This window comes from Bacillus rossius, chromosome 8 (genome assembly GCF_032445375.1).
Source record: "Bacillus rossius redtenbacheri isolate Brsri chromosome 8, Brsri_v3, whole genome shotgun sequence".
Lineage (NCBI taxonomy): Eukaryota > Metazoa > Arthropoda > Insecta > Phasmatodea > Bacillidae > Bacillus > Bacillus rossius.
Window position 1 is genome coordinate 57576763 of NC_086336.1, and position 17890 is coordinate 57594652.

General features: G+C 36.1%; 1 protein-coding gene across 2 annotated transcripts in view; it reads left to right on the plus strand.

The window, feature by feature from the left end:
• The first annotated feature begins 2118 nt into the window (after positions 1–2118).
• LOC134534994 (axin) overlaps positions 2119–17890 on the plus strand; it is a 55447-nt gene continuing 39675 nt past the window's right edge. The window contains exon 1 of one of the 2 annotated variants that reach the window (XM_063373799.1): positions 2119–2396. The gene's annotated coding sequence lies outside the window, so the exon portion shown is untranslated. The remainder of the gene's footprint in view (positions 2397–17890) is intronic. The other variant, XM_063373797.1, reaches the window with a different exon arrangement.

Sequence of the window (17890 nt, forward strand, 5' to 3'; positions counted from 1 at the left end):
ACAAATTTGAATTAATGAGTGCAAACAAAAGTAAATTTATCAATTAAATTGTAGATTTCATTTCACTCCTTCTTTGTATCCATACAAAATAGTGATAATTCAATAAAAATGATTCAATTTTATTCATAAAAGTATGCAATCAATTCATCAATGTTTTTTTATGACGTCACGTTAAACTATCGTCTGTAAACCGACTTTACAGACGACCATTTCTTTTATGTAGGAAAGAAAAGTGATGAAGTTATGTTTATTAATAATTAACAATTAGTTGTAAAATGAATAAATAACAGTGTTTAGGATTTACATCCATTTGACGATTACATAATATAATATACTACAGAGGCGAATGATCATATTAGTACTCTTCGTTAGCGGCGCGGGTGAATATTGACCTATCGATCTTAGAATCGTTCCCTTCGCTGTACTAACTCACGCTACCGATTTATATGTTGCCTGCACAAGATAAAGGCGCAGGTTTCAACGTAGCATAACAGCCTGTGTGACAGAGGAGCTGAGACTGTTTGTATCAATATATCTTATATATTTTTTAAGTTAGCAGTTAATTTTTTTCTTTTCTGTTTTTCTAAAATATTTTACCTATTATTAAATAATTTCAATGTGTTTCAATCATTGCTATTTTATTTTTGCTTGAATTGGGATTATAAACCAGCAAATGTTATGACATACACTTTTCTTGTATACTACTGATTCGTAAATGCTTGAAACAGAAATGAACTCTTAGAAAAAGTCTATTGCGAGTTTTTTTCGACAATCTGAAGATCTAAAAATACATTTATCAATCATTCCACCAATAAATCAATAGCATTTATATCGTTTTCGTAAAAATACAATTATGAGTTTATTTTTAATAAACACTGTGCATACTTTGAAAAATAGCCGTCGAGGATATGATTTTGTTTTATGAAATAATAAGTTCTGTTGGTGGCCATGATCAATCATATTGTATCGCTACTCTTTTCAATTTTGTCGCGCGAATGTGGGAAATTTGGGCGTTGGGTTGGAGGGGTTTGGGTTCTGTTGTTGGCTCGATAAATTATAAGCATTATCTAATGACCTTGAGCATTATCGTAAATTTGCAATTGCTGAGACACAGGGATGTTAGACGTACCAACTTGTTGGTACACATACCATTTTTCAGGGTCTTGTACCATGTACCGAGTAGAAATTGTGCTGGTATGCAGAAATACCAACTTCGAACATCGACCATGCGCGATGCGCCATGCATTAACAATTAACATTAGGCATGGACGAATAATTCGAATAGTTGCGTTTTAATAATTCCATCTGTATACTAATAATAAAACGGTATTTTAAGAGAAATTTTGAAGTGCTAACTTAATTGAAAGTATTCAATTTCAGAAGCTAGTTCTCTATAAATTGATCACAGCGCCATGCCGCCATGCCGCCATGCCGTATTGCCGTCATGGCATCAAGTGTATAACCTTTTATGTTTCCATAGTATATATCGTATTAAAGCAGTTTATATAAATATCATCATATATATAATATATATAATATATATATATAATATAAAATATATATTATATATAATATATATAAAATCTATGAAACAAAATCTACTGGATCTTTGTCAGTGTAAGATCTTGGAGTGTACCAGTTTTTTTTTTCAGATACCAGCTTTTAGTGACAACTGTACCAGGTCCGTTGAGCCACTGTCTAACATCCCTGCTGAGACAGTACCTTATATAGTCTTTGGACAGTACCAATTATTATTTTGGAGATTCCTTTGTGTAAAATCGCAAAAACACAAATCATTACTAAACAAAGTACATTTTACTAATTCCAAAACTAATTTGTTAGTATAAGAATTTCAATAATATCTAAATACTACGGATGTATATTTTTTTTGTTAGATGTGGATCAAAAGTACTGATATTCTTTAAATTACATATGTGTTTTGACATATAATATTTTTTGATAATTTTTATTTTAATTTTTCTGTATTTGTATTTAAAGTTTTTTAATTAAAACACCCTTCTTCTGTCAATTATTTGAAATTTATTTAAAGGAAATATAATTCCGTTATGCAGAAAAGTTAATTTCACCAACTTACCTGGTACTTGCCAACTTATAATTTTTCAAACTTCATATTTTAAAATGTGTTTCTAATATTCACCACCAGATGGATTTGATTTCCAACATGGCTATCTCAAATAATACGTCAAGCGTTGTTTCTGTTATTTGTTTCTGTTGACAGTATTATTTCGGGCTAGAATAAAAATGTATGTTATGCGTGAGAATTTGCTTTTATAATGTTTTAAATTTGTAAAATGCGAAAAGGTTGGCGCACCCAACACAGAAACATAATATTCGATAAACTTGTACACCGCGTAAACGAGACTGATACAAGTCAGGTGAGTGGCATTTAGATTCGTTTTTATATTTATATGAAAGTATATTTTGGTTTTCCCTAGTGTTAAAAAGTACTTGATATTTAAGTTGAATAATTTTGCTTCTTTGTATGTGGGTACGGAATAAGTATGTATATATAAGTTTGGTTATGTTCATGTCGGTTAGAGGCCGTGGTACAATCGGAAAAGCGTTCCCGTTGAAAAAAAAAAATGACAATAACATTCATAACATGAAAGCTAAAATTGATTTAATGAGGTTTTTATGTGACCAATCAGAAACTATCACAAAGAATGAGAAGGGCTTGTGTTCAATTATTGTATTTCACTATCTTTTGTTTTTGCAACCTTATTTTTATGTACTATTAGGTTGTCTGAGTTGTTATATTATTTGAATATATTTGACATCTTCCTGCTGCAAGAAATCACAAGAATGGCTCTGTTATTTTAATAAATAAAAGTTAGATAAGTCCCCTCACAATCAGTCCAGCTCCTAGTTCTGCTTGCTGAGCAAAAACCGCCATTTTGGGTTGATTAGAGGCCCTCTGTACACACAATCAGTCTAGATGCTTTGTTTGGACCGAACTGAAGCCTTCCCCACACACAGTCAGTTGTATGGTTTCTGTTGTCTTGTGCTGTATCGTTTCAATTTAGAAAATGGAAGAAACTTTGGATGTGGCAGTTCTACTTTAAGTTAGAAAAGATGTCTGCCACGACGCTCAGCTGGTGGACTGACAGTTTGGACTAGCGCGCTAGACACGGCAGTTCTGTCTGATAAGCTCGAACTGTTAGTTGGACTGATCATGTGTCGGGCGGCCTTTAGAGTATTATATTTTTATTGTATAATGTCCTTACACATTGTTTTCCGTGGTCAACTCAGATGCATGTTATTGGCTGGCATAGGCCAGGACATGAGAGAATAGAAAATTTCATATCCATGTATTTTTTTTAAATTGCTATTTTTGTATTGAGAATGTAGCACTGTCTTGTGTTGGTGTTTAAAATTATGCATATTTCAGCATTTAAGCCCTTATTGCCTTAAAAAAGTATGAAGCCGGCATCTGAGAGATGGGGACTTTTTAGAATCAATATTTAACACCCAAAGGAACGTCTGTGCCAAATTTAAAACCTACATAATTTTTATTTCTGGTAAAATGCTATAGTCAATATTAACCTAAATTGCTCAAAACCCCATTGTTGAGCAGTAGTTCCTTGTAATCCTTAATATGTTAGTCAATTATTATCGCATACACATGTTTTGACCCAACAATGTAAAGCTAATAAAATAATGGAAAACCTTTATAAAGGTATATTTTTGCCTACCAGTGGTGGATTTGATGTAACTGGTGATTGTATAGAGAAGTGATACATTTTACTTCCATTAGTTGAGTATAAATTAGTAGGTTATAAGATAATTTTTGCGGTGTATAAAGTAATAAAAACGAATAATTAAGGACTATGGGCCCTTATCATTAAAATTGTGACCAAATTTTGATATATTAGAATGAATATTTTTCGCGCAACAGTCGTGATATGTATATTTCGGCATTTACGCCCTTATTGCCTTAAAAAAGTACAAAACCGGCATCTGAGAGATGGGGACTTTCAGGATTAATTTTTAGCACCCAAAGGAATGTCTGTGCCAAATTTCAAAACTACATTATTATTTTTTTAGTTTTGCTCGATTTTTCCCCTAAAATGCCTGGGCTAAAGGGATTTGTTGGAAAAATTTGTTATTCATGCACGTGCACATAACAATCAAATTTTATACACATTTCACAATAAACTACGAATCATTTACTGCGTACATGGACAATAGATGGGTGCAGTGAAAGTTAGCAATCTTCATTTCAGCATCATATCACTTGGAGGCATGGTACATTGAAGAGTTGTCACACGAGATGCAGGCTAATCCCGTTTCATAATTGGCAGCAGTGCCGAACATCACATCTAAGGGATGTTCATTGTAGCAGGGCCTTACTGCTCAACCAAACTTATTTCTACTTGCAGGTCCAGAATTACTATATGTAGGCTGTGTCAAAAAATATCCAGGTAGGTATTCCGCTGTTCCATTTGGTGGAAGTATGCTATTCAAATGCTTGTAGGATATTCTTGATTATTGTATTTGAGTTTTAAATTTTACCTTGTGCTCATGAATCTAGGCCTAGTTAGAAAGAAACTACTATTTTTACCTTACTAACATTTATGACCAAGTATTTTATGTCAAAGAAGTACTTGGATAGCTACAACTTTTTAGTAAATACCCTACAGTTAAAAATAATAGTACTAGTAAAAATTTGTTAACTTTCTGAAGGAAAATTTTTGAAGAGATTTGTATTTTTATCTACAGAATTTATTTGTTGCAACAATTCAAAATTATTTTTTACATCTCAAGAAACTCAAAAATGGATAAGTTAATATGGAAAACATAGGTTCGAATAAAAAAAAAATCTAAAAATGCTTTTTACTGTTTATTTATTATACACAGTACAACCCATGCAAGATAGTAATACTTACAAAAGACATTTTTTTTAGACAGGTTTTTTAGAGTTATTATTTTAAACTATACAGAAAAGAAAGAACCCAGCTCTAGAATGGGCCAACTTTCATTTTCTTGTGTTCTTGGTTTCAGTTTGAAGTTAAGAAATGAAATATATATTTAAAAGTTCAAACATTGTTATTGCATAGGCAACTTCTCTTACAGTTAATATTTTTTCAAAAAGTTAATGCATTGGACAAAATTACTTATTTTTCACCTAAAATTGTAATTTTTTTCCTAGTGACACATTGAAATATTGTTAGTAGTTTTTTTTTTTTTACCTGGGCATACAATCTGGAAAAAATTGACCTAAAATATTTATCCTCAGATTTAATTTTTAATTTTATTTTTATAACATTAGTTTTAATTATGAACCTAGCCAACTGAGTAGAATGTACATAAAAAATGTTATTTAGAAACCATGAATCTGTAGTTTTGTTTAATTTTAAAAATTTCTTTATAATTTAAAGTTAGACAGTCTGAAATGACTCCTCTGTACTGGTTCAAACTGTCACTTTTCATACAAATCTCACAACTCTACAAATAGTTTTTCTGCTTTTTTTTTTTTGGCTACAAGAAAAGGCATTTATACAATCATATGTTCTATTTTAATTGTCTTTCTAATGAATTTAATAACATCTCTTAATCTCTTATAAATATTATACTGTACTTTCCTTTTGAAAGGCATTTTTTCACTACGTGTTTAAGTTCATTTAAAAAAAAAACTTGTTTTTAAAGCCAGTGGATGTACTAGTAATATGAAGACTATACAAATGTAACACATTCACCTTTTGGGACTCTTAATCCTGCTTTAATCTAAGAAACAAAATTCTAATCATTGAAGTGTTTGTGAATGTAGGAAGTACAGTGATATCTCTTTAGAACATATTTGAAAGAAAAAAACCCACCTTTTTGGTACTTAATGAAAGTACTTTATACTGAACTGTTACTAAATGTAAAACATTTTGTTGGGACCTAAGAATATATACTTTAAAGTGAGAAATCCTTTATAGTGAGGTACTTTGTAATGAGGATTCACTGTAACAGATTGGAATGTAAATATTTTGGCTAAAGGACATACATTCATTTAAAGCTACTGCAAGCCTTGAAAATCCTTAAATAATTTCTAATAGCTAATTTATTTATGATAAAATAAATATTTTTTGTCTCAAAATCTGCACAGAAGAACAAGCATAGAACTGAGATGCACATTGGAAGAGAGTGGAGGCAAAGAAAGATGGAAAACGTTAGGAGTGGGATCTAGTCTAGTCTAGTCTTTTTTTTTGACATGTCACTACACACATATGATTCCATTGAATAAAATAATGTATTTACCAGTTTTTTTTTTTTTTTTTTTTTTGGAGAAACGATGGAAAAATATCCAACTGCCAAACTAGAAATGTAGATAAAAGTTACCTGTCAGAAAAGTGCACTATTTTTAGTGGGAGTATATATGATGTTAATCTCAAGAAAATAAAAAAATTAATAAATTTTACTAAAATTGTTGGTGTCTTAAATACCAATATTATTAAAAATATGTATAGCTTTTTAGATTTCGGGGCATAACTTTTTAAAAAAAAAATTTCTTTCTTAAAGGTCAAACATTTTCTTTCCTGGTATGTTGTTTATTACATTCACAGATGTTTTAAGTTAATTTTTTTAGATAAAAGAAGGATTCAAGTGGATCACACTGAAAGCCAAACTAGATGCCTGGAATTTATTGAAAGGTTATATTCTCAAAAATTTTTTATGTTATCAAGTAATCTACATATTTTTACTGTCAATTTTGACATTTATGAAAAAAATTATTTTCCATGTTCTGATAAAAAATTGAGAAAATGTTCTGACTTTTTGGTTGTAAATAATTGAAACTGAAAATAGAAAATTTTTCTTTTTCACCAAATTTGTGGGTTTAAATTATTGTGTCTCTTATTCATAGTTTGCAGTGTGTTTCAATGAGCACGATGCCTGATTTCTGCCATTAGCACTGTCTTTGTTTTTGTATGCTCTGTTGCCAGATATATGCCAATAGAGCACAGTTTTATAATGTAATTAAATTTTTTTTAATGTATCTCAACCATTGTATTAAAAAATTTTTTTGTGATAATTTTTTAAATTCATTTTCTTGTTATATTTAATCAAGAGAGTTAGTTATATCATAATATTAAGGTTTCAACCATTTTTATCCACACATGTTTTTATATCACTTAATATTAAACATTTTGGCTTTACTTGAACACAGCACACACTTTTATGGAATGCGTTGTTATTAATCCTGACTGACTGCTACAAATAGTTTTCACCTGTAAAATAATAATTGGTGTTTTTGTCATTGAATAATTTTTCTCTCTTGTAGAATGACAACTGCAATAATATGTACTGTCAGTAGGCAATAGAATCACAAACTAGTATAAGTAAAAAAAAAAAAAATTAGATTTACAACTAACGATTTATACAAAATAATTTTTTAAAATGTTAACAAGCCATGTAGTATCAGTCTTGCAACAGTGGGTGCCATTCACTGTGTACTGCAATCTTAGTGTGAAACACACTATAACTATGGCCCGTGGGCCATTTAGTGACCTGCCGAGGTCTTGGCATTGGCCCAACATCTGGGATGCAGTTGGCTTGGACAAGATCCATGCAAAATGGTTTCAAGACAAGACTGCAGAATAATAACACAGAATTATTAATCTTATAGCATGATTTTGAATGATTTCCAGTTATCAAATTTCAATGTAGGATATCATACGTTCAGTCAAAATTGTGTAACAAGCGTAGAACCCTGACAATCACAAAAAAAATAATGTGGTGTGTAGAATATTTACAGCCCTTTAGATGGCTGTGGGTATGAAACAGGTTGGCCTGTCCTGCCATAGGTAGGCAGTGAAATTGAGACTATTTTAATGACAAGTGAGGAACACTGCAGCATCTGAATGGCATAGTAATCATAATCAAGTATATTTAATAAAAATACTGAAGAATGCTAAAGAATGAAAATATGGTCACTAATGGCAACTCAGAACTAACAGCAACAGATCCGATGCTGATATTCCTGTTGTCTGTCTTGGTAAATGTGACATCAACAAAGCAACTCCATGTGGTCCTGTTTTCAGGCAACCTCTTCACCTCTCTCCATGTCTTCCATGTGTACAGATCTTCGTCATGTTTGTTTGGCCTCCCTCGCCTTTTACTCTGTGGGTTACAATCCAGTGCCCCATTCCCCTTCCGCTGCTTTATCTGTGTGGCCATCCTAGTCTCTCCCATCGTCTATAGCTCATGGTTGGAGATTACTTCCAGTCAATAGATGTTGAGAATCTTTCGTAGATAACGGTTAACAAATATCTGCAACTTGGAAGTAATTACTTTAGTCACTTTCCAAGTCTCGGACCCACATAAGATAGGAGATTCGGAAGATTCGTACTCTTGCGGCCATTTTGTACGAATATTGTCCACGCCAACTACGTCCAATGTGTCCGGCCAGTGCCAAGATCTCGGCAGGTCACAAAATGTCCCACAGACCATAGTTACAGAGTCTCTCACACTTAGATGGCAGTACAGATTGTCACCTTGATACTACCCGGCTTGTTAACATTAACAATTGTATTTTGTATAAAATTATTAATTGTAAAGGTATTTGTTTTAATTATACTATTTGGTATTTTTTCTGGGACCATAAAATAGTGTCTATTGACAGTATTATTGCAGTTGTCATTCAAGTATTCAATGCCAAACACCAATTGTTATTTTACAGGAGAAACTGTTTGTAGAAGTCGGTCAGGATTACTAACAAGGCATTCCATTTAATTATGTGCTACACTCAAGTAAAGCAAAACATTTTAATAGAGATTCTGTTTGTTATTCCACACTGGCAGAGTGCTAGCACGATTTGCTTATTGAATGTGGTGCGATACATCCTGTGCATCTCGTCCATCCTTAGCAACTACACTGCCCAAGTAAGTGAAGCCATCCACATCCTCTATGGACTCACCATTGTGGACAAATGGGTCTGATTTGTTCGTGTTAGTCCTTAGGGCCTTGGTCTTCTTTGATGTGATCGCTGGCCCCACCTTTTTTCTTCTTCTTCTTCTACCAGGTCTTCAACCTTTGCTTGCATTTCACCATGTGCTTCAGACAGGAGACACAAATCTTCATCAAATTCCAGATCTTCCAGCCAATCAGCTAGTGCCAATGGGATATCACCTTTCGTGTCACATTACTCATTACTGCGTCAGTCATTACCAGGTACATAGTTGGTGACAGAATACAACCTTGACTCACTCCTGAATGTACAGATATTGTTCTGACATAAAAACTGTTGAAACAAGTACGGCGGGTTTTGGTTCCTATCTTTTCCTCCTCAGTCCTACAACAGTCCGAACCTATGGGCGGTTCGTGTTCTTATCCTAATGTGAAGGACTTCACATTGTCGCACGGAAAACTGCGCGTCTACAATTGTGATGTCCGATGTCCTGAATTCAAAAGTAGTCACTAGAGCACATTAAATGTTTTTTCGATTGTTTTTTGTTTATTGTTTTTGTGCATGTTTTTCAAACGGAAACAGGAAACTAAAATATTGTGTGTGTTTTGTTCTATGCTACCAAAGGACATAGATTGGGACAAAAAGTTAAAGTTCACCAATTAATTCAGACCAGGGAGATTCCGACCATCGCTTGCATCACGTATGACGTCAGAGAATCATGTGGACCAATCAGCGATCAGTGTCCGTCGGGCACAGTTTAGGTCATTACAATTTTAGACGGGCCTACGGCTAATTTTGTAGGTCAATATACGAGTGTCATTGTTACAGTAGTAATGAAGTTTTTTTTAAATACATATTACAATTATATATATATATATATATATATATATATATATACACACACACACACACACACACACACACACACACATCTGGTTTAATTTCTCCCTCCCCGAAAAATAATTGTGTGTCCGCCACTGGCTGTACAACAAAGCCTTCTGCATTGATGTTATCTTCCCGGCTCTTGCGAGAGGCAAACGTGACGTACGTTTCTTGTTGGTTTTCTCTGGGTATTGCCGTTCATCTCAACTATTCCTTCCGTCTCTAGCGAGACTTAGATGCCGTCTAGACTACGCCCATTCGTTCATATCACTGTTGTTGGATCGTTGGTTGGTGGCGCCACAGAAGACTCGAAACCTATAGCGAACATCTTGAAACTACGCGAGGAACCAGGAACTGCTTGGGTTCAGTGGCCTGCTGGCTGGATTCAACCGACGATCCGTCCTTCATCCGTCCGTCGACAAGCCGAGCTGTTCACAATGATCTGTCTGCGCGTCCGTCATCGTGTTTTACCACTTGGATGCTGCCAACTGACTAGAAGACTAAAATTTTTGAGGAAATTTCCCTTCTAAAGGTTAATTGGTTTGACGATTACGAAAAAAATAAGCTGAAAGTCTAAAAAGCAGGGATCGTACGCCTCATTATCCTTAAAAAGTCCTTAATTTGTATTTTAATGTATTAAGGTGCCCTGAGCCCTTAAATTTCACTGATAATCCTTAAAAACTCCTTAATAAAGACTGATAGTGTGAAAAAAGTAGATGAACGCGGGTATTTTAATGTTTTGTTTCCTAGTTGGCAACAAACAACACACGCGCTGTACAATTTGCTAATTTCGGGCCACATGATTAGATTTAAAAAAAAACTAAATATTGTGTGTGTTTGGGGGGGGGGGGGGAATCCTCCCCCGTTGCTCTTACCATAGGTCCGCTACTGGGTAGAAACTAGATATTGACTTCTCATTTTTCTCTCCAAAACATATTGAATAAAAATATGACCTCGTTAAAAAAATTTTTACCACGTTTAACAACAGACCCCAAAGATATATTTTTAATTCTTAATTACAATTAAATGCTTTGAGTATTTTGTAAAGCTAGACTTTGGTTTTGAATATGAAGAATGCTTCCTAAGCAGTCGTAATTTTTAGATGTGTTGTAACGTGTTCTAGTTCTAGGTTAAATTACAACAGTTATAAAAACTACAGGTGTTTAAAGATACGCGGTTCCTGAAATAGTGCTTTTCCCCCGCAGGTCTAGAAGATCATAACTCAAGCAGTGAAGGGTCGGTTAGGTCAGGTCAAACAGTTTAAAATACGGAACAATCGTCATGCTACCCAGAAAGTACAATTCCAAATTTGCACGAATGCTGATTTTTCAGGCGTGTGGCTGAGAATACGTGGATGTTACGTTTAGAAACTTCAAAAAAATTGGCACGTAGCCGCGCATAAGCATTGAAAATTCATAGATATAGGGGTAAGAAATGTGTAGGGTACACAAATATTGAAAACACGCGCACAGTTGTGCAAGTATACGAGCGAGTGTGCAGGTATACGAGTTTATGTGTACAAGTATCCGAACTGCCTAAGTATGCCAGAGATCAAGTGTGCTACAATGCCAAAATGCCACCGAGCGCCGATCTTTTTTTTTCTCCGAGTAATTTGTCAGCAAATTCGCGTTGCGCTCATCGTTTCGCTCCGACGACTTCATCTTCCAACTTATCGTACCGGCGTTTATGCTTGTTTCTCAATGGCATGGAAACGGAGAGGATCACGTAATCGGAGACGGATCTTACGGAACGCATGCGAACACGGATTAGCGTACGGATTAGCTCTGCAATGACCAACTACTCCGTGTATTAGACCGCGGTAGCCAGGAAGGTTTACGTTTTAAATATGTTAAAATTGGTTACTCTTGCAAGAATATCTAGTGTTCTGTCATTACTTTGTGGTGTGTGTGTCCGTGTTATGTACGTAACCGTGGAATTGAGTTTCGTTGGTTGCTATTTTTTTTTGGTTTCCGAGCGTTGTGGAAGCGGCAGACGGACAGTGAAACGTAAATATTTTGCCGTTGCGTGATCAGTTATAGTGTTTACGTTTCCGCATGGTTGTTGGAACGGGGCCTTGGCGATAATCGTTCGGTCGATTGTGCTCTGTTCGGGTGTCGACCTCTGGGTTGCGAGTTGCCTGTCGAGCGGGCGAAGGAGTCGGCTCTTCGTAGGAGCAAAAAAAATAAAATAACGTTAGGGTCGGGGAGGAGGGGTGGAAACGTATAAGGGAGAGCGAAGTAAAAAAAAAAAAAAACTGTCTTAGCGTTCTGCCGGCGCGTCTGAAGTTTCTCCTCCCCCCCCCCCCCATACCCCCATCCCCCCATCCAGGAGAACTCCCATTCTTTCCTTTCTCCCGGGCGCGGGCGCACCGAAACTGGTAATTACGCCCGGCTGGACTCGAGGGATCAGCCGCGAGGAGAATTTATAACTGGCCCTTGCGTTCACGCGGCGTCTGCGGCCGGTCGCACACTGCACGCCGTTCCGCGGGCGAGCTGGATTATTACAAGTCACCAGTCTCATTAAATATAATAAATATGTAAACTATATCGAAATAACAAATTGCAAACTGGTATTCGTGTGTGGTTGCTTCACAAGTTTGATTAAATAAAAAAAAAAAAAGGTTGTCTGTAAAGTCGGTTTACGGACGATAGTTTAAAGTGACGTCATAACAAAACAGTGATGAAATGATTACATACTTTTATGAATAAAATTGAATCTTTTTTATTGAATTATCACTATTTTGTATGGATACAAAAAAGGATTTAATTGATAAATTTACTTTCATTTGCACTCATTAATTCAAATATGTTTATTACTTTAACGAAGAGATTATTTTAACTATAAATTTTGTACGTGTTTGCTATTTAACTTCTTCCAATCTGTGTTATTCTGTTAAGGATAGGACGATGATAGGAAAAGTAGGAAACGAATGGGAGTGTTTAAAGTTTAATGTGCCTCGAAAAAGTCAAATCGATGGTGGTTCCAATCGAGTGGAAGAGAGATAGATGCGGCGCAAACGTACAACGAGCGTAACGGGACAATATGCGTAACGGGACACTTTTTCTTGCGTGCAGCCGTCGTTCATCGATTTATTAGACGTCACGTCAAAAATAAAACTCAAATAAAAATATATAAACTATATAAAAATAACAAAATGTAAATTTCACTGACTGGCCATCTGGAATGAATTGCAGTTTTGGTTGGGCAGCCCAGTTGGGATAAATACCTACTAATAAGCAGGCATCGAGCCATCCATCTGTTACAGGTTCTATTCCATCCCCATAGGCTGTAGGTAAAGGTGCAATTGATCAGGTACTCCATATCAAACTGCAAGGATCTCTGGGTGGTGCTCAATAGGTGTGCATACTCAAAGATTCAAACAAGCATGTTAAAAAAAATTATTTCCTCAGCAGTTTGCGCTAGAAAAAAAAAAGGTGTAATGGTTAATATTGTGGGTAATGTAGTCATATACATAAAATGAATAAATGAATGGAAGTTTCTGCACATTCAACAGATAACAAGATATTTCACGTAAGATAAATAAAACTTTAAAAATTTTGACGGCTTTTTCAAGATAATGGTTCACGCACAGGCGCGCCGAGATTTTTTATGAACTTAAAGGCAAAAGTTCATGTTAGTTCTAGCATGTACTGAAAGCATGAAATCACGTGATGTACATTTTTTGATAAACCTTTCGTATATAGCTTTCGTCTTCGAACTATTTATTTTTAGAAAGTTATTCATTAATCAATAAAATTATTTTTTTTTCTCAAAGTCCCAAAAAAAATAGTTTTTTTTTTATGATTTTGGGAAAACCTATTTTTTTTATTGATTTAATGAATGATTTGACTGCTGTAGTTGTGATACACCCCTCTACTACCGTGAGCTAGTAGAGAAGTGATTAACCAGAACAAAAAAAGGTTCTTGGTGATAAATCAGCCGATTGGAAAGCGATCATGAATTGAACACACGTGGGATTTTTAATTCCACTCTGACGCCAGACGAATTCACGGAATGCCCGGGTCTCTGCTAATATGACACAACTAGTGTGTGACCTCGTGCGAATAATCACACGGTGATTTTTTTCTCTAATTATCACATCATGTAATAAAATTTCTATCAATCGTGAAATATTATCTTTGAAAGACTTGTGCAATGGGAGTGCATGACTTGATGTAGGCTTTTGGACATACACCATTGCTAAGCAATGGCGTATGTCCAAAAGCCTACATCAAGTCAATCGTGAAATAGTTTTTGATTGTGACAGAACAAATAAATTACATTATGTATGTGGTACATGGTAGTATTGGTAGAAGTGGGTGTTTGTAGAAATGTTAAATGTTGGTTGCACTTGGTTGTGAAATAAATATGGGTTTTTATTCGTTGTATCTTCGCCTCCCGCCATCTCGGCGAGATAAAATATACACCAGTTTTTTTTTTTTTAAATTCTAATCGTAATTTTTTTAAACACAAAAAGGTTTCATCAAAATCGGTCCAGTAGTTTTTTTTGCCCGATACTCGATCAAACGAATATTTAGTAATTCACGAAAATATTTTTAACTCAACAATAAAAAAATTTATATTTATATAATACCAAATTTCTATCGGTTGACAGCGTGTTTTTTTTTTTTTTTTTTTTAAAGGAAGTGGATAAATAGTACTTTTGAGTTGTTATTGTATTAAGAGATGTGCTGGTGACCTGGAAAGGGTTGGTGACGTCCACTGTTCGCCGGCGGCAGAGTGCGCTGAATTTGGGGGGGGGGGGGGGGGGGGGGGGGCTTTCATATTCATATTCATACTTTTGGTGGCGGTAGTGTAGCTGGGTAGTAACTGGAAAGATACCCTTTCCGATTTCTTAAAATATTTCGGTTTGGTTTTAATGCAAATATGCACCGGAAATGTTAGGTTAGATTAAAGTATGGTGCACTAACACAGGCAATACACGGGATAAGAAGAATTTTCCTCCGATCATAAATTCTGATAGAAGTAGAGTTTACACGCAGAACAAAATACAACAGATGTTTAAAAATGTTACGCTACATAGGTGGTTATTTTGCTAAGGTATTCTGTGGACACTCCCTACCAGCGCCACCTAGTATGAAACTGAGGAACTAGGTGCTTGTATCGATTGTCTGGTAGCCATTTTGGGATTTTTTTTCCAGAGGGGATAAGTTTCACGATTTTAGAGCAGAAAATAACATTTATTTTAAGAAATCGGAAAGGGTACCTTTCCAGTTTATTTTCTGCTGTGTCATTGTACAGAAAAACCTGAAAGGTGCCCTTTCCGAGGGGATGCCTTTCCAGTGCATATTTGCATTGAAACCGAAACATTTTAAGAAATCGGAAAGGGTACCTTTCCGGTTTCTACCCAGCTACACTACCGCCACCAAAAGTATGAAAGGTACCCTTCCCAAGGGGATACAATTCCATCGCCCCGCTGAATGTCTAGCGGCCGCGAAGCACTCTGTGTGAGTCCCGCCTGGCCTGGCTCGGCGCGTATAGCCGCTCTCATGGAAATCGCAACGCGTGATGACCCACGCATGCGTCACGGTCATCGAAAACAATTTTTTTCCTTCCCCAAAACGAAATACGTGCTTTTTAAAATAAAAAAAAAAATCCTAATACCTTGCAAGATATCAAAAATTACAATAATTAAATAACTGTAACTCTGTGATATCGGTTCTCAGTTTTCTAAAAGACCCAGTTGCGTCTTTTTTTCTTTCTTTCCGTAATAGCACATGGGGCATGATCCCAGGAACCCCGGCTAAATGGGGATCCTCAAAATGTAGACGTCGTTTTCACGGGAAATAGAGGAGCTCAATTTTTTTTGTACAATTTTACTTAGAATTGCCGTTCACAATAATCTGAGATCCAGTGTTCTCCATGTAACTTGCATGTAAGATTTTCAAAGTTATATTGACTCCAGGTTGTGGTTGCGGCTGTATATTTCCGCCAGCTTACTGCCAGATGAGAAACTAAACTATGTCATCTAGCGGTCTCCTACGTTAGCGCCACTTGCGGGCACGCACTTTGCTACACATAGGCGTCGACGCTGTCGATTGGTTGGGGATTTCCTCTGATGTCTCAAACTTCATATTTGTTTTGTTTTCTGGCTCATTTATCATAAATTACAAAGTATCTATATTGAAATGCTGTATGTAGTTCTGTAGTCTTGTTCAGTTATGTCGAAAAGAACATATCTAAGTGGTTCAGAAGAAGATTTTTGGCACAACAGAAATACCGGAAGAAACCATTGTTTTTAACGTATTCTCAAAACGGTAATCACTTCACTTTTATTTGATTTTTGCAATGCTAACCATAATAACCAATAAGTCACTAAATAAAAGTACATACTGATGTTTTCATTCACATTTTGTTTTTGTACTTTCTAAAAGGGCCTAAGGGCTCCTTTATAGCCTAAGACGGCCATCTAACGTCTGTTCGAACTGGAAACAATTAGTTTGATATTTTAACGTCTGCTTGGCAGAAAGAACTCTTTTAGTAAGATTAATTCGTGGTTTTGGTAATGTTTATTTTTTTATCTTTCTGGCGGTCATCTCCTGCAGTTTGTGTCCTCTTACGATATTATTGCATGAGCTTGAATCCCTCATGACTGCGCCCAGATTTTTCCTTGTGTCTGTGCAGGTCCGAGGCCCAAATTTTGATCTAGTTTTTTTTTTCTTTTAGATAGAGGAGTTAGCTATGACTTCAATTACTACCGTGACTGGCCAATCCCCGAAAAAAATCACACGATTTATGGCTAATCCCAGCATGACTAGGCGTACAGGCTTCGGACTGAGACACGTTAACCCGGATCCCTCCTACAAATAGACTTAGTTTTATTTTTATTTATTTTTTAATAATCCACCTCTAGATCCCCTTACAAGCATCACACTTGGGGATATGGGCTTCGTCAAATTAACATAAATGTACATACAATATATTATATGATATTTTATGAGGTGATATATAATATTATATGATAAAATTATGTTTGGAGAAAAAAATGACCCTGCTGTGAAGTCACACATTTTTTTTTGTTGCAATTTTTGAGTGTTTAAAGTGTCTTTAACCTAACGAGGGGAAAAAAAAATAAAGACGAATTTGTGCAATAATTGTATTTATTTAACACGCCCACGTACCTTCTACTTTACAAACAGGGGGACCGGGGGAACTGAATTATCGAACACGGGTTACTCGGGTGTGTTGACGGGGGCGCGTGGATGTCAGGGTTTCTCCGGAGCAGGAGGGCGGCCATTGCAGCGACCCCCTCAGCTCCGTTCCAGGTGCGCGTCTGCCCCCGCCCGGGAGGAGCGCTTCCCTTTGTGCGGGGCCCGTCTTCCGCCCGTTGTCGGGTCTCGGACACCCCCCCCCCCTCCCTCCTGCTCTCCCCCCCCACCCCACCCTACTTCACTACTTCACTACTTCACCATTGTTCGCCTCTTTTCTTCCCTCGATGCTCCTTCCTGCCCGGCCCCGCGCACGGAGTCTTCGCGGTCTGCAACCAGGGGCGCAACAATTAAATTTCCAAAGGGGGGGCGATATACCTTTTTATAAAGAATCATCGATCCCCCCTTTTGAAGCTGGGGGGTCCGGGGGTCCTCCCCCGGGGAAAATTTGTATTTCAAGGTGGAAAATGGTGCTATTTAAGCAGTTTTATTATCAAAAAATTCATTACACAGCACTTTCTTTGCCCCCCGTTTGCCCCCACTTCAAGGTTTCAGAGGGGGGGCAAAATACCCTTGCCCCCCCCCCCCCTGTTGTTGCGCCCCTGTTTGCAACCATCGCCGAATTGCAATATCCCCAAGACATTTTCATTCATTTGTTTAGTAGCCGAATTCGGCTCTGGGCGGTTTCACAATCGGTGCATTACAAAAAAAAAACCTATATGAATACATCGTTACTACGGACAAGATTAAAAGGCGAACTGCAATAAAACTGAAATAACACCATCCAAGCTAGTTGGTACACCACCTAACACCGGAATTCAAGTTTATATCGTGGAATCGAGCAGAATTTAACCAAAACTTAATTATTATTACAAAAAAAAAGAAGTAATCTTTTAATGTTTCAGATTCAAGGAATGTCATTATTTTT